Below are 22,958 nucleotides of genomic sequence, written 5' to 3'. Positions count from 1 at the left end.
TGTTCAGCAACAGGCAAAGCTTTTCACAGCCCAGAGATAAGCATTATCAAGTGTCATAAGTGCAGATAAAGCTGCTGGTAAAGGTCCAGGACACATTGAGAAGCACATGAATTTAATGACCTGGCACAGAGAGCTTCCTAGGCGATTAGAAAATTGTAAGGGGCTGACAATATACATATGGTGCCCCTACAATTTGGCTGATTGTGAGAGAAACCTCTGTTTTGCATCAGAATACAGCAGTACCAAACTATAGACCAGTTATTATACACTCAAGCAATGTCATGACATTATGGATAAAAAAAATACAAGGCAACTTATGTTTTAAAATCCGTTAATAGTGAAATAAGGTACAGACCACCAAACAAGGATAAATTGTTTAGCAAATGTTTAAAAAATTATTGTCATGGGTTTAATTGATATAACTCCTGATTTGGGGGCCGTCAACCTGATGTCTTGCATGAGTGTTTCCGAAGCTTTTATGCATTGCTTTCAATTCACATGACCCTCAGATGCCAATATTTTACTGGCTTTCTTCTCATGTTCCTTTAACCACAGTGCATTTGCAGATATTAAAGGTAAAGGTAGTCCCCTGTACAAGCACCGGGTCATTACTGGCCCATGGGGTGACGCCACATCCCAACATTTACTAGGCAGACTATGTTTTATGGGGTGGCTTGCCTTTGCCTTCCCCAGTCATCTACACTTTACCCCCCAGCAAGCTGGGTACTCATTTTACCGACCTCAGAAGGCTGGAAAGCGGGGTCAACCTTGAGCTGGCTCCCTGAAACCGACTTCTGTCGGGATCGAACCCAGGTCGTGAGCAGAGCTTTCGACTGCCGTACTGCAGCTTACCACTCTGAGCCATGGGGCTCCTTTTGCAGATATTAGCAGGTAATAATGTTATCCTCGTGCTATGAAAGGCCTCATTTGCTGATTTCTGTGCATTAAGTTGCTATTGAAGTTACAGGAGCATCCCAGGGCAGCTGTCTCAATTAGCTATTCTGACTAGCCCCTCGGCAGCAATCTTAATGAGTGCAGGAGGTTAAAAAACGAAGAGGCAACTGATGAAAACTTATGGCTGCAAATCTGATTCCAAACAACGGTGTTTACCACATAGGGACAGGCTTGTGCAGTTTCCCTGCTGCTGTTGTAACAGCTCAGCGTCAGGACTTCCACATGAACGGTTTCCCCAGAGTCTTCCTGCCTCAATCCCCAAGCAGTAGCCATTCCCACACCTGCACCTTCGGGGCTTTTTCAGGATTTCTTAAAATCAGCAACTGAATATTATACTGTTGTAACCATTACATTGTACCATTCTGTGTATCAGGTTCTCTGAATTCCCAGTTTTCATTTTTTTTTAAGTACGTCTCTAGCCCCTTTCACTGAAGGACTGTGTGGCATCACATCCCTCCCCAAACTTTCCCCTCCCAAGGCACAATCCCTAAATCTCCAAAAAATTCCCAACCCTACCAAGATGACAATTCCCAGATATTTCATTGCAACCTGCGGCCAATCCTATGCATTTTTATTCATAAGCATTCTTTGGAGTGTAATCCAAAGTAAGTATGCGTAGGAATGCAATCCATGTCTGATTTTAGCTCAATTTTGGCTTGTTATGATTTTCAACATGCTTATTTATAAGTAAAGCCAATGAGGGCAGCCCTTTTGGGGCTCCAGGCAGTGTAGGAACCAGCTGAGGGAAAGGAGGAGGACAGAAGTGAACTTTGAAATAAGCCAAGGGCTTAAAAAGAGAGGGTAAGTGGCCTGTTGTACAGGGCATGGGACTAGTGGCAGGGAGCCCAAACACAATCTCAAATTCTCAACAGGACCCCATCTGTTTATACTTAAAGCCAGATATTTGAATCATGAACAGACAAGACAGATCTTTCTACAAACCTCATAAAAGTCGCAGAAAAATCAGAAATCTAACAATACAAAACAAAACAACCACACACACATAATGGTAGGGTTGGCAGCAGGGTTGCCAGGTCCCTCTTCACCACCGGCGGGAGGTTTTTGGGGTGGAGCTTGAGGAGGGCGGGGTTTGGGGAGGGACTTCAATGCCATAGAGTCCAATTGCCAAAGCGGCCATTTTCTCCAGGTGAACTGATTTCTATCAGCTGGAGATCAGTTGTAATAGCAGGAGATCTCCAACTAGTACTTGGAGGTTGTCAAACCTAGTTGGCAGGTCCCCCCAGCCACAGGTGGGGTGGTAGGGTTGCCAGGTCCAGGTTGGGAAGCTACTGGAGATTGGGGGTGGGACCTGGGGAGGACTGGGACCTCAGTGGGTACAATGTCATAGAGTCCACCCTCCAAAGCATCCATTTTCTCCAGGGGACTGATCTCTGGAGATGAGTTGTAATTCTGGGGGGTCTTCATATCTCACCTGGAGTCTGGCATCCCTATGGGTGTTACCCCAAATGATAGAAGCAGTTCCTGTACATTTTAAAAAATGGATGCCCTCTGAGATCTCATGTGCCATTGTAGGAGTTAATGGGCAACCACAACATTTTTTTGCCTTCAATTAGCTTCTGATTTATGGCAACCTCTAGTGAGGTTTTCAAGGCAAGAGATGTTCAGAAGTGGTTTGCCATTGCCTGCCTCTGCGCCATGACCCAGGTATCCCTTGGAGATCTCCCATCCAAATACTTGCCAGGGTCAACCCTGCTTAACTTCTGAGATCTGATGAGATCAGGCTAGCCTGGACTATCCAGGTCAATATAACCATGATAATATAAGCACCTGAACAAGCAGTTGTCAGCTGTGGCCAAGAGTGCCTTTTACCAACTGGTTAGCTAGCTGCAGCGTTTTCTGGGCAGAAAAGATCTGGCCACTGTAGTGCATGACGTGGTTATATTTAGATTAGATTACTGCAATGCACTCTATGGTATGAAAAGGGTATGTAAACTTCAATTAGTACAGAATGCTGCAGCCAGGATGTTGATTGGAGTGTGTCGTAGTGACCATATCACTCCAGTGTTGGCAGGCACATCTACCCTGGTTTCCAGTTTGTTTCTGGGCACAATTCAAGGTGCTGGTATTGATCTTCAAAGTCCTATACGGTTTGGGACCAACATACCTGAAGATATGCCTTCTCCCTTACAAACCCGCCCAACCATTAGGGTAATCTTTGGAGGCCCTGCTTCAGGTGCCCCTGCCTTCTGAGATTAGGCAGGTGGCAAGCCGGGAGAGGGCCTTCTCATTATGGCACCAAAGCTCTGGAACTCTCTCCCCAGGGAGATTTGTCTGCCCCCTTCTGCTGCTGTCTTCTGCCAGTGGGTGAAGACTTTTTTGTTTCGTTTGGCATTCCCTCAGTGATCCCTCCTTCTTAACCAACATTTTTCTTTTGTATGTATTTTAACTCTGTTTTTTAAGTATTTTAAAAATTGTTTTAATTATGTATGTTTGAGAGGGGGAATTGATTTTAATGGGTTTATTATGTAATTTTATATGTGTGTAAGCTGCCTTGGCATCCCTTGTAAGGGCAGACTTTCTTCTGTCAGTGAATTGCAGGAGGAGGGGCCAGGGCTATTTCTGCCTCCCAATACACCCCTGCACCCCGTCCTCCTGCTTTTGAGGTAGGACACTCTGTAGGGTTACCAGGCAACTCGTTTACTCCAGAGGGGGGAAAATGGGGTGTAATAACATCACAGTATCATTTATGATTTTACCAGAAGTGAAGTCATGCCAATCTAGGAATCCCTTAATCTCTGTGGTAGAAACCATAGATTTAATTATATCAGGCAAACATGTAAAGCTAACTCATCAGGACCAGGACCAGCAGCAACTACTGGGCATCCTGCCACCATGCAATTTGCACAGCGCACTCAGGTGCGATGATGGCTACAACTTGATGCCACACAAGTTTCCTGGGCCCAGCAGAAACTTGACCACATCTTGTGTGAGTTGGACAGGTCTGGTGTAGTGGTTGGAGACCCAGGTTCAAATCCCCACTCTGCCATGGAAGCATGCTGGGTGACCTTGGCCTAGTCACGCTCTCACAGCCTAATCTACCTCACAAGGTTGCTGTAAGGATAACATAGATGAGAGGAGAATTATGTATGCTGCTTTGGGTCCCCGCATGGGAGAAAGGTAGGGCATGAATTAATTGATTAAGTAAATTAATTAATTAAGCTGAAGAGTCAGGGGACAGATAAAAGGAAGATTGGTTTGTGAATGGAAAGAAGAAAAAGGGTAGAGGATATGTGGACTGCCACGAGGCGAGAAAGAGGAAGAGGATACAGGAAAATGTGGGGAAGAGGATACAGGAAAAAATGAAGTGGCCCTCCATGCAAGTCCTTGTAGGTTTCCTGTGTGTTCCCTTATAAAAGTGCCCACCTGAGATGTTCCATTCTACTGCAGTTCTAATCCCTTTTACAAAATGCCCTCCTGAACATTTTAGTGTGGGGGTCTTCTTGCCTCCTTCAGGAAAGCCATTGCACAGGGTGGAAGCCATCACAGAAAATGCATGTAAATGCATTGCTGATCTTAGGACTTTAGTGTTCAAGATGCCACAGGACCATTTTCTTTTATTTTTTATCAGGTCTGCTTAATAATAAAGAGGTAAGGGGGGGAAAAACAATTTGAATGGTCAGAAATAGCTAAATTAAGCTGTTTTCCCACCTCCCTCCACAACTAACATTTTGGCTTGTGTGCTGTTGGTCAGATCTATTTCCATGTTTCTCAACATCTACAAATATACTTTCTACAGATTTTTTAACTTTCTACATGTAAAATGTCACTATCTTCATTTCATTCTTTCTCCAGAAACCTGATTTGCTCAGCCACTTCTTTGATGGGGAGCCTTCTTTCTCGCTGTCCTTTCATGTAATTCTTTACTAGTCATGGTTGCCTGGTAACCCCAACCTCTATCTTTCTCTCTCACTAATTTCCTTTCCCCTTCTTCCCCCCTCTGTAACACATGATAACATTCATCCCTGCTCCAGTATGTTTCTTCTCCATCTGTGCCTCTTCAACACTATATCGCAAAGACAGCTAAGTGACCAACATACAGAACTCCGCCTGTTGTTTTGCTTTGGTGATAGATTAGAAAATGTTTAATGACCTTTTTCTGTCAGAGGGAACAAAGGCTGACACAGCAGAGAAGGCAGGAGGTGTCACTCTTCTATGCGCATAAGCTTAGTCCCACATCGCCCTCAAGTTTTTGCTCTCCAAAAGCCCCCACTTTGAGTGGGGCAGCTCTCTTCACACTTGGCTGTCATGCCAACTGCCATATAAACATACCCTCAAGTCTGCAGGGCTGAATGCATTCTTCAGATCTACACAAACACAGATCAAGAATGGGAGCTGATATTGGCAGAAGAGGTATTTATTTAGTTAGTTAGTTATACCCTGCTTTTCTCCCCAATGCGTGTGTGTGTGTAAAGTGCCGTCAAGTTGCAGCCGACTTATGGTGACCCCTTTTGGGGTTTTCATGGCAAGAGACTAACAGAGGTGGTTTGCCAGTGCCTTCCTCTGCACAGCAACCCTGGTATTCCTTGGTGGTCTCCCATCCAAATACTAACCAGGGCTGACCCTGCTTAGCTTCTGAGATCTGACGAGATCAGGCTAGCCTGGGCCATCCAGGTCAGGGCCTTTCTCCCCAATGAGGACCCATAATTCTCTCCTCCTCCATTTTATCCTCGCAACAACCCTGTGAGATGGATTAGGCTGACAGTGAGTGAATGCCCCAAGGACACCCAGCAAGTTCCCATGGCAGAGTTGGGATTCGAACCTGTGTCATTCAAACCCTGGTCCGACACGGTTAGACCACAGTGGCTCCTATTAGGAGAAACCATGAGCCTCTTTTCATACAGCCATGGGCTTTCCTTTTTCCATTGTGCAGGGACAGACCTACAGCCTTCCCCTCATGGTTTACAGTGGCTGTTCTTTTGTTTTCTTGCAAATAATGGAAATGATCTAGAGGAAACACCCATCATTAACCTGGAGAGAAAAAATTAGCATCTAATTTCTCTCACACACCTTTACTGAAAACAGTTCTGCTCTACAGTTGCTGCCTGACAACTCCAGTACCTGTAAAATGTGTCAAATGAATCAAGGCTTTGTCTGTAAAAGGGGTCTCACTCTGTTGTCTTCTCCTTCTCTTAATGCAGAAACTGCTGGATTGGCTCTGTTCCATGCAGAGAAACAAGTGTAAGTTTGCTGATGTGCATAGTTTCCCCAGGAATCTTGCAACATATCCTGAGCAAAAATTTACTGCTGAGTCTGGTTTGAACCCATTCCATGCTGTGGCATGATGCCTCACAGCTCTCTGGACATATGTGGAGCTGCAAAATGGAAATGGGCACACTGAGGAGCTGATGTGTTGTCTACAGTGAAAATTTTAAACCAAGTCACTGTGGTTTGAAAGAAGAAAGTGCCGCTGTGTTTGAGTGTAGCTCCCAGTGTTTGGCATCCTCATCTTTACTTTATCTGGGAGAGAAGCACCTCATAGTGGAGTCAAGGACAAAAAGAAGCTGGCATGACTCCTGCTGAAGAACTTTTGGGATGCTGGATGCAGTCCTTGGGATATGCAAGACACCAGGGAAGCTTGAAGTGGACAATCCAGATGGCACATCCTCTTACTAATTAACATGGGGCAGAATCCATAGTGATGTTTTCTTGCACTAGCCTCATGGATATGAGTGGATGCTGAAGAAGAATATTTGAGAAGGGGGTTCTTAGAGGATTATGCTTCATGGGTTACATTTGTCTTCTGTTGACCTTAATGGTGTTGAAAGCCTGCTGCCTGAAGCAGCTGCTTCAGTGTGCTTTATGCAAGGACCACCTCTATGAAATGCCAAGGAAGCTAGCAGTTGCCTAGGTAAGCCTCTCTGGAGAAACAATATGACAGCACCTGCACTGTTCAAAGTCCGCTCACTCACCATCTTGGTTTCTTTTTTGCTGGAAAACATATGAGTCATCCCGCCTGCCTCATCTGGGACCTGCTACATTCACCAACACATGATAGAACGCTGTTATAGTCACCTGCAGAAACTGAACATCAGGAGTTTTTTTTTCACAGTGATCACACTGGAGGGTTGAAGCTCTTTCTGCCCCTGCGCTTCAGTCCCAAGCTGAATCAGGACCCAATGCACCCAATGCACATAAAACAAGTTCCTTCACTCCTGCTATCTGAGTTAAAGTCATGTTGGAGAAATGCAGACTCTAGAATCATAGAATTAGAAAGTCGGAAGGGGCCTAAAGACCATCCTGTCTAATTACCTGCACTATGTCTAAGTTGCCTAAAGTGTTTCTGATAAATAAATGTCTAATCTCCACTTACACACCTCCAAGGAGGGAGAACTCACAACATCCAGCGTGGTGTAGTGGTTAAGAGCGGTGGTTTGGAGTGGTGGACTCTGATCTGGAGAAACAGGTTTGATTCCCCACTCCTCCACATGAGCGGCAGAGGTTAATCTGGTGAACTGGGTTGGTTTCCCCACTCCTACGCATGAAGCCAGCTGGGTGACCTTGGGCTAGTCACAGTTCTCTTAAGAGCTCTCTCAGCCTCACCTACCTCACAGGGTGTCTGTTGTGGGGAGAGGAAGGGAAGGTGATTGTAAGCTGGTTTGATTCTGCCTTAGCCCAAGGGACTTACGCTCAGCAAAAGCATCCATATACTTTTGCATGACTTCTGTACATGTTTAAATCATAATATATACTTTTGTTCTGAGAGCTATTAACTAGCACAGGTAATTTCCTGAGCAGGCATAGTACAGTTTCTGACTGCTACACCGAGCCTTTGGAACAACCAAGTTCTTGAAAATATTAGAACGAAAACTTCCAAACCAGCTATAAACCCCAGGTGTGAGGGTGATTCCTGTTCACTCGTGTGTGTACATCTCTTTTAAATAATATCCAATAACTTCCAAAACCATCTTTCTTTGTTATCTATAAAGCAATCTTTTGGTCATGGTATCAGAATATATATTTTTTAGTTTGTCACAAAAATTAAGCTCTCAGAGCTCACAGTGATCAGAACATCAAAATTCACAGCATACTGAAAAGATACCCAAGGCAAGAAGGCTGGTATTCTACCAGAATACAATAAGAACAAATTTGGAACACACTCCAGCAGCCAGTATACAGAATGAGATAATACGTTCTTGTTTCTCAGGTATGCAGCAGAATGGTATATTTTTATATTCTAGAATAAGAGATGCACTTTTAAATAAGGCAGGTGCCCTTTTTAATGGGGCTCATAAAGCTGCAAGGTTACCCACAGAAAGACTCTGAGAGTTCCTTGCTCATGATACTCTGGAATACGGGCCAATCTTTTCCAATAGGAGGCATTCTTTTAAATCAAAGGATGTCTGGCAGCCTCCTGGTACTGAGCCCATGAGTTTGTATAGGGGCAATAAAAAGGCTTTTGCCATTTTAAAATAAACATCTCTATCCCTCTGTGATTTTTCCAGCAAGTCAACAATGTTCTGCAGAGTGTGCAAAGATAATTTTGTTTGTTACATACTTTTATCCTCATAAGAACAATCTGGGCTTTTGTAAATACCAGGAAGGGTCATGTGATGTGACAGTGACATTTCATCTCCCCCTGTATTATATAGAAGGCGGCAGTAGGTTGCCAGCCTGCAGATCTACCATATGCAAAGCTGAAAACAATCCCATTTGAGAGGTGGGAGGAGGCCCCTGGGATGCCAGCGGGTGCTTTCCAATCTTCTGTACATAACAGGCCAGTTGCTCAGCATTTGCAGCTTGAATATTTGGGATGAGAATGCCTATGTGTGAAATTCATTAGGCTTTCACCATAAAGAAGAGCAGTGCCTTCCAAGTAAATAACTAACCTGCTTGTATGCAAAGAGCCTCATTTGTATAATTAAAACTGCACAATGACTCTGTGCTTTGCATACCAAATTAAATCCTCGTGTTTATGTGCGCAACATAATAGTTTCGCATCCTGTGAAAAGGAGCAACATTTTTTTCTAGGAATGCACCAAGGACTGTAGAAAGGGATATGGAATGCTATTATTTCTTGATATGAATTTTTTATTTTCCCATTTAAAGCATATGAAGGAAGTAATAATCATACTTAGCATCTATGTTGCACTTTAGAGCCCTGAACATATTTCATGTGTCTCAGTGACTTGTGCAACAATTACAGACCTTGTCATCTTCGGCACCTGAACATACTTTGTTTGACACAGGTGATCAGACGCCAGACATCTTGAACAACTGCCAGACAGTTTGGGATTGCCCTGTTCTTCAGAAGCCAACTCTCAGCTGAAGCCGCACACACACACACACACACACACCCTCCCTGGGCAGCCTTGCTTGAACTGAGTGATTCTTCCTGTGGGGGTGGTTCAACTGGGAGTGGGCTCAAACTTCACTGTGTCCCTGCCTTGCTAGGAAGTTTTTTTTTGGGGGGGGGGGAGTGATCAGAAACTGACTACTATCTGATCAGGGTTCAGACTGAAGACAGCTTTTGATCCCCTTCCCCCAAATTTTTGCGGTGTCAGCCAGGAAGAGAAGTTTGGGGGTGTGAATGGACTTCTTCTCCCCCCTCCCCACAAACTTCTCATTGTATCCCTGCCAGGCTGGGAGGAAGCAAGATGCTTGGGTTGTAGAGATGGTATCAGAAGCAATGGCTACTGTTCTTCCCTTCCTCCAGGCTTTTTCCTGTATCAAGTATCCCTGTGTCCCCATTTCGCCGCTCCAAGAAATATACTATTGGCATTTGGCTCATGTCTGTAGAAGGAGCCAAGTCATGTCAAATGCTTTCCATATCCCAAAGTATAAAAAAATCTGGATAGAAAGAAAGCTTTGGAAATGAGCCAAAGAAACATGACATGCACATGCTAGGAGCTTGTGCCAGGACCAGAGCAATGATTCTCAGGTCCTGCTACCACAGGAGACATGCTGTCCCACCTTGCTGCATGTAGCCCTGGCCACATCACTGCTCCCAGTTCTACATAACTTTGCAGCTCCAGGTATCTTAAGGGCCTGTCAACCACCCCCTGGCTGTTTCAGTTTGAGTGTATCTTTCTACTCAGACTAATTACTAAGCAGTAATTTATAAGAATAAATAATACAATTGTAAGCTAGGAGATGCTAACCCATGCATTTCATCTTATCTCCATTGTCTACTACTTAATAATGTTAAGGGTTGGAGGGTTGGAGCCCCCCACTCTCCCTTTATTCTCAATACATCCACTCTGAACAAAATTAAGCACCCAGTTTTCATAAGGTATGCTCCTTCATAAATGTACTGAAGCTTGCAGTGTGACTTTAGTTTCCGCTATTTATCAAAACAATATAGAAAATGAAGAGTTATTCTTATAGAAAGAAGAAAATTAATACTACAATAGAAATGTAATTATTCTAGATCCATTTGAGATCTTAGAGTGAGTGCATCAAAAAATCCAACATGTTCTATGTGTAGCTAGGAAAAAATAACCCCCACCAGGCACTGGGATGCCTCAATGTGGAGCCCTGGGCAACTGCCCAGGCTCCCTCATAGGTAAGACCACCCTTGAACAACAAGCAAGAAATGAAGCATACTTGACATGGGTTTGGAACATTTTTTGAGCTCTGATCAGCTCGTCCTATTTGATCATGATTGGCAATGAAACTTTGTTCATACAAATATTTGAAGAACAGCCACATACATTCGTGTGCACTTGAAAATTGAATTATTTACTATGAATAATTTGGTCACACTTTGTTACTCAGCTCTCTGGTTTTAAAATATTTTTTTAACCCCCAAAGAAACAGGAACTCACAAGTGAGGAAAATGAGAATGTGGAACAGCCCCTAGTCTTTGATCCTGGAAGAAATGAACAATATGCTAAGAAGCAAATATATCTAACGCAAGCAGAAAAGATTGATATGACTGGTGGTGGTGATAACACAGGCTGTTTGGAGAGAAGGTCAGTGTCTTAATAGCAAATACAACTCAGTCACAGAACATATGAACTTATGAGGCACTAGGCCACTAAATGAGCTGTACTGTCAGTACTATGCTGGTCCCCATGGCCAGATGCAAAATCTGTTTTAAAAAAGGGTTATGATTTAGCTAGTTGATCTGTTACAAGATGAACTTATCATTGCTGAAGGAACATAAAGGCAAGAGTTAGACAAAACTATACCAGATTTGGAATACAGAATTGCTAGACAATGTATTCTTATGTATTGTTCTGAATAATGTAATTGACAAAGTAGGTTAGACTCATGCATGTTCTAGTTTCTTGTTCTTTTTTTAATTGTATTTTAAATATTTTAAAATATATATCTAAAACTACACTTTTTTAAGAGGACAAGCAGGGTGTATATGGAAACTCCAGTCTCTAAAGCACATCTTAAAATATAGGTACATGTTTTAGTTCAAAGCATTTGTTGCAATCAATTTTATGCTTCCTGTGCAACTTTGGCAAATCTTGCATCCTGAAAGATTCCTTTGCTGTTAGACAGAAGGTAAATTATTTTGACTTAATGATTAGGATCAGCCAAACCATCTAGCAATGGCTCAGTGAATTGCCTCCTGGGCTCAGTATATATACCACAATAGAATCTATAATGAATGATATTCTTTATCATTGTAACTGTAGAAATAAAAAGCCATCAAACTGAAGGGATCATTTGATAGTCCCTCAAGGTATCAGGCAGGCATAGGCTGGAATCTCAGTAAGATGAAGGACTTCTACAGGGCCAAGGGTGTAATGCAAAGAACTTGTGGTTTGGCAAACAAATGCTATAGGGATTGAATGGCATGGAAATAGGTAGAGAGAAGGTGCACAGCAGGTCCATGATGGGAGCAGCTGATCTACTCTACGTACAAAATATATGTTGGCCACCTCAGACACATATGTTGCTTCAATCCTATGGATCTAACAATCCATAATAATCTTTTACAATTAGGGTTGTGTGGGAATCGGAAAGAGCGAGGCAAGGCAGTCAGTATGATACAAGCAGACCTTTCGTCTTGAGAGCTGGGTTTTATTTATATAGGAACTGAAATCAGTGGCAGAGCTGACCAAGGCAGAAAGCAGCAGGATTCAGTGACTAGAACAGCTTGCATAGCGAATGGTACAATGTTGCAACTAGAGTACAAGGAGGAAGAAGCCTTTCCTTTGTTTAAACCTCTGGACAAAGGCAGTCTGAAGTGGCGTGGTTTCCCAGCGCTGCTTGACTGACTGAGGAATGATGCAGAGGTCTCACCCGAGATGACATGGATGAAATCCCTACAGGGTTGCCAACCTCCAGGTACTAGCTGGAGGTCTCCTGCTATTACAACAGATCTCCAGCCGATAGAGATCAGTTCAGCTGGAGAAAATGGCCACTTTGGCCATTGGTCTCTATGGCATTGAAGTCCCTCCCCTCCCCAAACCCCGCCCTCCTGAGGCTCCGCCCTAAAAACCTCCAGGTGGTGGTGAAGAGGGACCTGGCAACCCTATTTGCAATGGAACTGAAATGGACAATAGCAAAACACACATGAAAACAATACTGACTTTGAGGGACCAAGGGCTGGAAACTCTAGGTAATTTGCATGCGAAGGCAGAGCCTTATATAAGTTTGAGAAATGAATAATGACAATTAACTAAACCTGCGACAGATTGTAGTAGCAGGTGCTGAAAACCAGTAAGTTCATGGGAAGGCCTGGGGATAGTTATACACTACCTTCTGTGTGCTCTGTTCTGAAGTAGTGAGTTTGCCTCCAGAGCCATTTTTCCACCCCAGGGCACCTGGTGGCGGTGACAACACAACCAGTCATGACCCTCTGGGAAGAGGCAGCACTTTTCTGCCTCTCCACAGAATTCCCATAATGAAAGCTCCAGGTTGCAGCACAAGCCAAATGAATGATTAAACTACAGCACCCATTGTGTTGGTTTAGAGGCTTGGTTTTCATACTATCTAATCTATATAGTACATATTTGCCTTATCCGTTTTCCAGGAAGCTTAGAGCAGCATATAAGGTTCTCCTTCATTTCAGCCTCACAATGACCCTATGAGAGAGACAGACAGACAGACAGACAGGCCCAAGGTCACCCAGCAAGCTTCATCACATGTCAGAAGATATGAACACAGGCCTCCTAACAGCCTAACTTCTGCACCACTCTGGTCCCCTGTAGATTCCTAGAAGCTTATTTCATGTTCCTCTGTGAGTAGATGTAATGGACAGGGATGTACTGAGAAGTTAAAGTGGCCCAGGAGCAAACCAAGCAAAAACCACCACCCCCCCCCCCACAGCAAATGCTAGCACCACTGGAGCTCAGCTTGGCTTGTTCATGGTTGCCAGAGATCAACACACTTTCAGGAAATTTCTAGGAATGCTAATGGACTGTTCTGTCCTAGTAATGAAAAACAGGCTTCCCTTCCCACCACTACCAGCCTTAGCCTTATGGGGACATTTGAGATTGTTCTAGGCTAGGGCATAGTTTTGGCATGTGAGCTGAGGCCTAACAGGCCTGATGAGCATCTCATTAAGTGAGCATGTGCTCAGCCCCTAAAATACAACCTAGAAGGCTCTTCAATTCTGTGGCAGTCAAGGGCTCCTTCATATAGGGTTGAGCATGGGGAGGGTGGAGTTTGAGGAGGGAAGGAGGCGCTCCACCCAGTGAAGCTGCCATTTTCTTCTAAGGAATTATCTCTGTAGTCTGGACATCAGTTGTAATTCCAGGAGAACACCAGGCCTGACTTAGACGTTGGAAACCTGGGGTTGGCAACCCTACAAGAGATGGTTGATGCCTCATTGAGAGATGGAGTGACCACCCCAGCCTTGAAAAAGGGTTGTCATGCATCTACCACTAATAGGGTTGCCAGGTCCCTCTTCGCCATCGGCGGGAGGTTTTGGGGGTGGAGCCTGATAAGGGCATGGTTTGGGGAGGGGAGGGACTTCAATGCCATAGAGTCCAATTGCTAAAGCGGCCATTTTCTCCAGGTGAATTGATCTCTATCAGCTGGAGATCAGTTGTAAAAGCAGGAGATCTCCAGCTATTACCTGGAGGTTGGCAACCCTAGCCCTACCCGCCTAGTCCATGGCCCTTTTTCTCCTTGCCTTGTACTTTCACTCACTTCCAGAGGCAGCTCAAACCACAGCCCACTCTTTGGTAGCCGCCTGAGTTTCAAAATGGTCCTCCAAATATCCCATTCAGCCTGAGGTAATCATTGTGGTGTTTTGACAATTCTGTTCCTTTAATCCGAGCCAGTGTTTTAGACTGACTGAGCCTGCTCCAGGACTTGGTGTGGACAGTAACAGGGAGAAAGGAAGCTGTACTCACTCTAGCTCCAGACAGAGAAGGAACTGGACTTACTAAACTGTGCTCCTGTTTGAAACTATGCTGCCTCCTTATTCTGATGCCTAGCATTAGGGACACAACAATTATGTTTTTTACACTGATGCCCTGGAATGCGCCCACACTCTGCTATAAAATATCTAGATGATGTACCTTTGCAGTCGTGTACGGACAGGCTTTCCACTCCGTCTGCAGTTTGCCTTGAAAACCAACCATCTCTTACGGTCATAAACATGCAGACCGAACAGACAGCCATTGAGACACAGACACAGAGGAATGTCTGAGGAGATGCTTATCGTAGTCAACACCACCCTTTCCTGTCCACATCTTTAAGAATTTTACCAACCTGCTTCTAATTCTTTAATAGTCCTAAATAACCTCAGTTTTCACAACGCACACAAGTAAGCCCCTTTACTTGCATTCCTTCCTTGGTACTCCTGCATTACTCACACTTTCCCTCCTTCAATTCTCTCCACCTGTTAAACTAGTAGATTGTAAGCTTCTTGGGGCAGTGGTCTGGTTTTTTTGCTTATGCTGAAAAGCGCCAGGCACACTGCAAATGCACTATTAATAGTAGATGTATTATTAATAAATAATAAACAATAGACCTGGAAACAGATTTAGCTCCTGGTGCCAATAATGCCAGTTTTTGCAGGGAAACTGAGATCAAAAGGATTCTTTTTTAGAAAACAAAGGACATGACAAATGTAGGCACTTTGTAGCTTATTCCATGTTCTGCAGATGGTATAAACTCACACAAAGTGGTAGGCTGCAGCTCTTCGCAGAGCTGTCCTAAGCAGAGTTATACCCTTCTAAGACCATTGAATGAACTGAGAATAGAATGATGCAACTCTCCTTAGGATGGCAGTGTTGAGGCTTCCCACCTCCTGGCAACTGTGATCACCAAGGGTATTCTTGGGATTTGGGTCATAAGGGAGCAAACGCCATGGCAAGGGTACAACCCAGAGTCAGATGTCCGCTGGAGGTGTGTTGAGCCCGGATGGCTTGTACAGGGTGTCACAGTAGTTTGGAACTATTGTAAGAGGTGAGGGAAACTATAGTGCAGTGGTTCCCAAAGTGGGCAATACCACCCCCTGGGTGGTGGTGGGATTACCTAGGGGGGCACTAAGAGGCAAGGGGCAGCAGGGGGCACTAGAGGTGTGCCCCTTCAACTGTGTTGTTGGATAGGGTAGGGGGTTCTGGGGTTGAGTTTGTGGAACCAAGGGGGTGGTGGCCTGAAAGGTTTGGGAACCACTGCTCTAGTGCCTGCATATTCAGTGGGCCTGGGGTCAGGCACTGGGAAAAGCTGAATGTTGAATTATGAAGACCCAAGGAAAGGAGTTTTGAAACTTTTAAGAACTGGGTTAGATTTATTTTTTAGAAAAATATGTTTTGAGTTAATGTCCTTTTGCATTCCAAGGGAGGAAGAGGAAGAAGAAGATGCTTTTACCGTATATGCCGATTTTCTGTACCTTTTAAGGAGAATCAAACCAGCTCACAATCTCCTTCCCTTCCTCTCCCCACAAAAGACACCTTGTGAAATAGGTGAGGCTGATAGACCTCTAAGAGAACTGTGACTAGCCCTAGGTCACCCAGCAGGCTTCATGTGTAGGAATGGGGAAACCAACCCAGTTTACCAGATTAGAGTCCACCGCTCTTAACCACTACAGTACTACACCATTAGCAAAAAATAGTCATTTTAAATTATCCACTGATTTCCTTCCTTTTGTAATGCTGTTGCTGCCCTGTTCTTGAGGACAACAGTAATCACATAAATCCAAGATCACAAACCAAGCAAAATCACAAAATAGCAAATGTACAAACCTATTAATACATAGATCAAGAAAAATGACTTAAGACAAGTAGCAGGAACAGACAACATACCCAGAGTACTCAGTTCAGCCCCAGGGGCTTGTCAACAGTGCAGCCCAGCCCCAAATCCCAAGACCTTACCCTCCCTTCCCCCTATATGTCTTCTTCTTCCCAGTATGAACAGCAGCTCTGTCAGAAGTCTTTGTAACCCTCAACGGTTCAAATGCTCTGTTCGCCTGTACTCACAGCCATGAGCAAAACAGCTATATAACTCACAGTGGGTAGTCGTGTTAGTCTGTTTGCAGTAGTCAAAAAGGGCAAGAGTCCAGTAGCACCTTAAAGACTAACAAAAATATTTTCTGGTAGGGTATGAGCTTTCGTGAGCCACAGCTTCTGAAGAAGTGAGCTGTGGCTCATGAAAGCTCATACCCTACCAGAAAATATTTTTGTTAGTCTTTAAGGTGCTACTGGACTCTTGCCCTTTTTAGTTATATAACAGTGTCTGTTGCAGCTCATACTGGGGCAGAGGAGATTTAAAGAGCCCTCCGCTGCATCATGGCTGCATGGTGTGAGGGTGATGGGGATGCTGCTGGCCCTTCAGCTGTTGCTCAATTCAAAATACATTGCTCCTTGTTAAAAACAAGGTTTATGGGCTGGGGGGGTCTATAAACAGAGTAGCAAGGAAAGGTGCTGAAAGGTCCCTGTGGTTTTCAGAGCCTCCTCTGTTCAAACTCTTCGCACTGAGCCTTCCCTCAGACGTCTCTGTCCCCTTCTCCCATTTGTCAAACTCAGAAAAAAAGAAGTACTTCTCAATGCCTGCTGGTGAAGAAAGAACTTGTTTCTGTAGTATTCTAGGCTACCCCATGTTGCTTGCCCAAAGCTCAACTTGTTTTTTATTAATGAAATGTGCAAAATCAACTTGCAAATACTTGCTACCTGGGTAGGTCAGTCAAACAATGTTGCCCCTCCAGATAGAATCATAGAATCATAGAGTTGGAAGGGGTCATACAGGCCATCTAGTCCAACCCCCCCCCCCCCGCTCAATGCAGAATCAATGCAGAGCATCCCCGACAAGTGCTTGTCCAGCCTCTGCTTAAAGACTGTTGGTGAGAGGGAGCTCACTACTTCCCTAGGCAGCCGATTCCCCTGCTGAATCACTCTTACTGTAAAAAAAAAAAATCCCTAATATCCAGCTGGTACCTTCCTGCCTGTAATTTAAACCCATTATTGCGAGTCCTATCCCCCCAGCTTTTTGTTTTCTGCAGTATTTGGTTGCCTAATGGCTGAATACTCCATGCATCTGATGAAGTGAGCTCTGACTCATAAAAGCTTGTGCTGGAATAAATGTTGTTTGTCTCTAAAGTGCCACTGGACTCTCATTTACTTTTTGTAGTTGTTTGCCAGCACTGAAAGGGGCTTGTTGATCAGGAAGGATTCTGCATAAAGAGGGAGGGATGGAGCTCCGTAGCTGTGCTTGCCAGGTTCCAGGTTGAGAACAGGGCCAGAGGAAGTGACTGGCTGTAGCTGCTGGGCTGGGCTCCACTTCCTTCTCTGGTCCAGTCCAGGATGTGCAGCTTTCCTGCCTTTGCTGACCAGAGCAGAGCTATCCAGCAAGAAGATTGGGGGAAGGGTTACATTTGGTCACTAGCATCCCGCTCTTACAACTTCTGAAGCTGCACTCTACTTGCCGCAACACACAAAAAGCCCACAGCAGCCTTTGGCCACGCACCCCCTGTCCCAGGCATACGGGTTCCTGGAGGGGAATGTGTGGAAATGGGCTATTGAACCTTTACATGGCTTGAAGTTAAGCATCGCCTGATAATTGTTTGCAGATCAAACAGATACTAAAGGGATACGTAGAGGGAGATGTGGTGTGCGTGTGCAGAAGTGAACAGCTGCGGCCACCATATGTTAATTACAACCTGATACATTTGACCTCCCCTTACAAAGCTGGGGTATGGACTTTTGCCTCAAGGTCCTGTCCTAAGGACACCTCTGCTTGTCAGCTGCTGTGTGAAATGCTGTCAGTGGTCCAGAGGCAAAAGCATTTGAAACACCGCTGATTGCAAGCACAGCACCAGCGCAACCCCGCGGAGCAGTCACCTTGAGAGGAAACATCCATTGCAAGCAGGATAGATTCCATCATTTTAATGTCTTATTTGCAAAAATGGGATCATCTCCACCTGAATACTGTCAGGACAGCAGCAGCAGTAGAAATCTGGAACTGATGGGGCTAAGTCTGGCAAAAAACCTAACCTGCAGGTGTGAAATATCAGTGTCGACAATTGTAGTGGGACTTCTCAGTTACCAGTATCTCACGCAAGCAGTCTGGATATAAGCTACTTCTCCCAATGAAATTAGAAGTAGTTTCTGTCAGTTTTGTGGTCTAATATGGTTCTCTGCAGTGTTTCAAGGCCAGCCAATTAAGGCGCAATTACTTGATTTGCAAAAATTGCCTCCAAACCCTTATTGGTTATCTATTGAGCAACTCCAAAGCACACTTCTGACATTTACTAAGGAAACTTCCATTCTAAAACAGGCACACCCAGGTTCATCCAGACAGCCAGGCACTTCCAGACACCCAGGCAAACACACCCAGGGGAATTCAGGCAGACAGGCATAGCCTGAGTAATGTAAAGGACAGGAAAACATGTTTGTCTAGACAGAAATAGGCAAAAGCTCAAAAATGCGGGGGGGACAACACATTGGAACAAATAGGTATAGTGACTGTCTACATGCAATCCTCTTCCACTGGTGAAGACTTCTGAGCATTACAGAACTTTCCCCTGTAACATTTGCCCCTTGAAAAAGAATTGGTTTTTCAGCCCTGTGTGGTAACTAACTGCCATGTCTAGAGTAGCTGTGGAAATGGCAGCCTGCGAGATGTACCACCAGGACATTTTTCTCATCAAAGGCAGGACAATTTGTGACAAGAAACAACTGGGACTGTCCAAGAGTCAAAGTTTTTAAGTTGACTATTCTATGGCTCTCAGTAGATAAAGCCTTACAGTGCAATCTTAAACGATGTTACACCCTTCTAAGCCCTTTGACTTCATTGGACATAGATGAGTGTAATTTTGCCTAGGGCTGCACTGTCAATCTGCAGACCAGAGGAGCTGGTTTCAAATCATCACTCAACAGTCAGCTATGAAGCCCAGCTCTGGACAGTCATTATCTTGCTGCTCACTTTCCTTACATGGCTGTTGTGATGATAATACTAGGAAACCCCATGTAAGCCTCCCTTGAAAGGTGACTTAATCCTGACAAGATGGGCGTGCTACTGGTGAGCAAAAGGTCTGACCCTGGATGTAAGGTGTCATCTATTCTGCATGCGGTTGCATTCCCCTTGAAGGCACAGGTCCATAGTCAGGGGGGAGCTGTTATCTTGTACCCAGGCCTACTGCTGGATAAGCAGGTGACAGCTTTGCCCAGAAGTGGCATTTACCCCCTTTGACTTGTGGCATTTCCTGGGCAGAAAAGAAGTTGCTATGGTGGTACATGCCCTGGTTAAATCTAGATTAGATTACTGCAATGTGCTCTGCATGGGGGTGAGAAGTGTTCTGAAATGTCAGTTGGTGAAGAATGCTGCCACCAGGAAGTTGTCTGGAGTTGGTCATACAGACCTTATCATTCCAGCTTTGTTCCCAGTTTATTTCCAGGTACAATTCAAGGTGCTGGCCTTGACCTTTAAAGCCCTGTATGGTTTGGGACCAACATACCTGAAGGACCGCCTACTCCTTTATGAACCTATCCAACCCAGTACATCATATTCTGAGGCCCTGCTTTACTTGCCCCCACCTTCTGAGATTAGGCAGGTAGCAACTGAGGAGACAGCCTTCTTCGTCATGGCATGAAAATCCCCAGGAAAATTGATCTGGGCTCTTCTGTTGCCATCTTCCGCCAGCGGATGAAGACTTGTTTTGTTTGGCATTCCCTCAGTGACCCCTCCTTTCTGCCCAGTATTTTAATTGTTGTTTTTATGTCTTTGTATGTATTTTAATTCTGGTTTAAATGAAGTGTTGTTCTTTTTGGTTGATTTTAAAATGTGATTTGATTATGTATGTTTTAATTTGTTATCTGCTTTGGTGGTCATTGTGAGGGCAGAAATGCAGGATATAATTTTTGTAAAATAAATAAATAAGGAGAAGGTGATATGATACCTTCACATTCATATGAAAAGCCAACGTGACAATGCAGTAGTGGCATTCCTCTCAGCAGTTCCTCCTCTGCTGCCTTGCTGCACTACAATTGTCCATTTCCTCACAAGTTACATCATTGTGGCCAATTTTGTGAGCTCTGCCACTGGAATTCATGGCCAAGTTGGAATTTGGAGTTCAGGTCTCAGGTGTCAACTCAAGAGGCCACCTACCGCACAAGATTGCTTCACCTGCTGTAAAAACAACAACAAGAGACTTTGGGTGGCAAAGCTGATGTTCTCTGGGAGCTCTATGGATATATTAGCTCTCATATATAGCATGGAGATGGTAGATTATTGCAACAGTCTTGACTTACTGGAGAAAATGTAGGAAGAAGAAGAAGATTGTATATGCCGATTTTCTCTACCTTTTTAAAGAGAATCAACTTGGCTTACAATCTCCTTTCCTTCCCCTCCCCACAACAGACACCATGTGAGGTAGGTGAGGCTGAGAGAGCTCGAAGGTCACCCAGCTGGCTTCATGTGTAGGCATGGGGAATCAAACCTGGCTCTCCAGATTAGAGTCCACCATTCTTAACCACTACACCATGCTGGCTCCTGCTGGTTCACAACGTGGTTGATCTTCAAACCGTTCTTGCTATCTATGATGCATAGTTCTGGTGGGTTAAATACTTCACCTGTTGCCTCTCCCCCACTTTATTTTATCTCTACCTCCAGCCTTGGTCTCTTGAGCTTTTTTCCCACACTAATAAATCCTGCCACCATTGACAAAGTATGTCCTGCCCTGCCTTCTTCCCTTTGAGCTCTGAAGGAACTGGCTGCCTTTGATGGCGTGGGCGGTATCAGGTGAGGGTGACAATTCTCTCAAAGAAAGCCTCCCTGCTTTAGGACAATCTCCTTCTTCGCTGCGAAGCAAAATAACATTATAAAATCCTGCTTTTGTGGAATTTTTCAGAATGCAATTAATGAACATTGTTCTACAAAGAGATTGATGGAATGGTTTATACCTGAATGGGATATTGTTGCCAGAGGGTGACTGAATGAGAGTCCAAGTGGGAGTTTTGGATCCTTAACTTCTCTGAGTCATCCACAAACTCATGTTGTAATAAATATTATTAAGGCTCATACATTGTACCTCTAGTTTCTGCCACACACACACACACCCTGTCTTTTGTTGCATCAACACCCCTCCCAAAACCTTTTATTTCCTTTAATCCCATCTATATCCATGTTTGCAAACAATCTAATTCACATGTTCATGTATACGCATATATAAACATCCTGTATGATTTCTGGATCAGGTAGGCCTGGTCCAGGTTTATGTATTCATTTACTATATTTTGATCCTACCCTTCCTCCGAGGAGCTCAGGGTGGTGTATATCTGTCTCCCCTCCTCTGTTTTACCCTCACAACAACCCTGTGAGGTAGATTAGGCTGAGAGAATGTGACTGGCCCAAGGTCACCCAGCCAGCTTTCATGGCAGAGCAGGGATTAGAACCTGGGTGTCCCAGATCCTAGTCCAGTGATGGCGAACCTTTTAGAGACCGAGTGCCCAAACTGCAACTCAAAACCCACTTATTTATCGCAAAGTGCCAACACGGCAATTTAACCTGAATACTGAGGTTTTCGTTTAGAAAAAACAACTCATACATTAACATCGTTTGTCTTAAAAGAAAAACACAATAACAGAGCTTTCAATGACACAAACAACTTTTTATTGAAAGGTAACCCGTGATGGACTTTTCTTCCAGAAATTTGTCCAATCCCCTCTTAAAGGCATCTAGGCTAGATGCCATCACCACATCCTGTGGCAAGGAGTTCCATAGGTTAATTACATGCTGGGTACGTGGGTGTTCCTCTTTTAGTAGGGGATTTCACTGAAAGGTGGGAGGCGCCGCAAAGCCCGCACTGTGGCCTGGGCGCTATGCTCCCCTCCAGCTATGCACCCCTCCAACCTAGCTCCTCTCCAACCCCACCACTGGAATCACCTTCGCCACAGACTTAACAGGCTGCCGTCCGCGCCGCACCCTCACGCCGCATGTGAGCTGCCCAGCATATGAGCCACCCTGCCGCATGTGACAGGGGAAGGAGGAAGCGCTCCCACTGGGCTGCTGGGCAGAGGGGCAGGTGATGTGAGAAATGCCGTCAGGAGGAGGGGAGCAGCCCGGCCCCACATCCCTCTGGCTTTCTAGTAAAGAACTCCGGCGAACTCTGTGCTGGGGCAACGGTGCGCGTGCCCACAGAGAGGGCTCTGAGTGCCCACTCTGGCACGTGTGCCATAAGTTCGCCACCATTGTCCTAGTCCAACACTTGAACCACTACACCAAACTGTGTCTTAAAGAGCATAAAGCAAACAATGGGATTGGGGTGGCTTTACCTTTAAGGTGGGCTTTGTCAGAAAACACTGGGGATCAGGCTATGTCTTGGGAAAATAATTTCAGAAGATGTACAGCAGTTTGGAGGAAATGCTAATCTGGAAGAGGGTGGTACACAACTGCTGTGGGGGTTCTTCAGTGAAGCTGGTGGGTTTTTGCAGGGTTGCTGATTGGCTGATGTGTACATGTCAAATGTATTTAATATCCAGTCTTTCTATTTGTTTATTTGGTTTTGGCTGCTGATTTATTTTATGATGGTAAACTTACTCTTATTGGTTATAATATGAACCAGTACTGGCCTCAATCCACCTGGAAGTTGTCATGTGCAGCAACAGCACAATCCTTTCAGTGGGCCGCAGACAATT

Source organism: Euleptes europaea, chromosome 6 (genome assembly GCF_029931775.1).
Source record: "Euleptes europaea isolate rEulEur1 chromosome 6, rEulEur1.hap1, whole genome shotgun sequence".
NCBI lineage: Eukaryota > Metazoa > Chordata > Lepidosauria > Squamata > Sphaerodactylidae > Euleptes > Euleptes europaea.
This window is presented reverse-complemented; position numbering follows the sequence as displayed.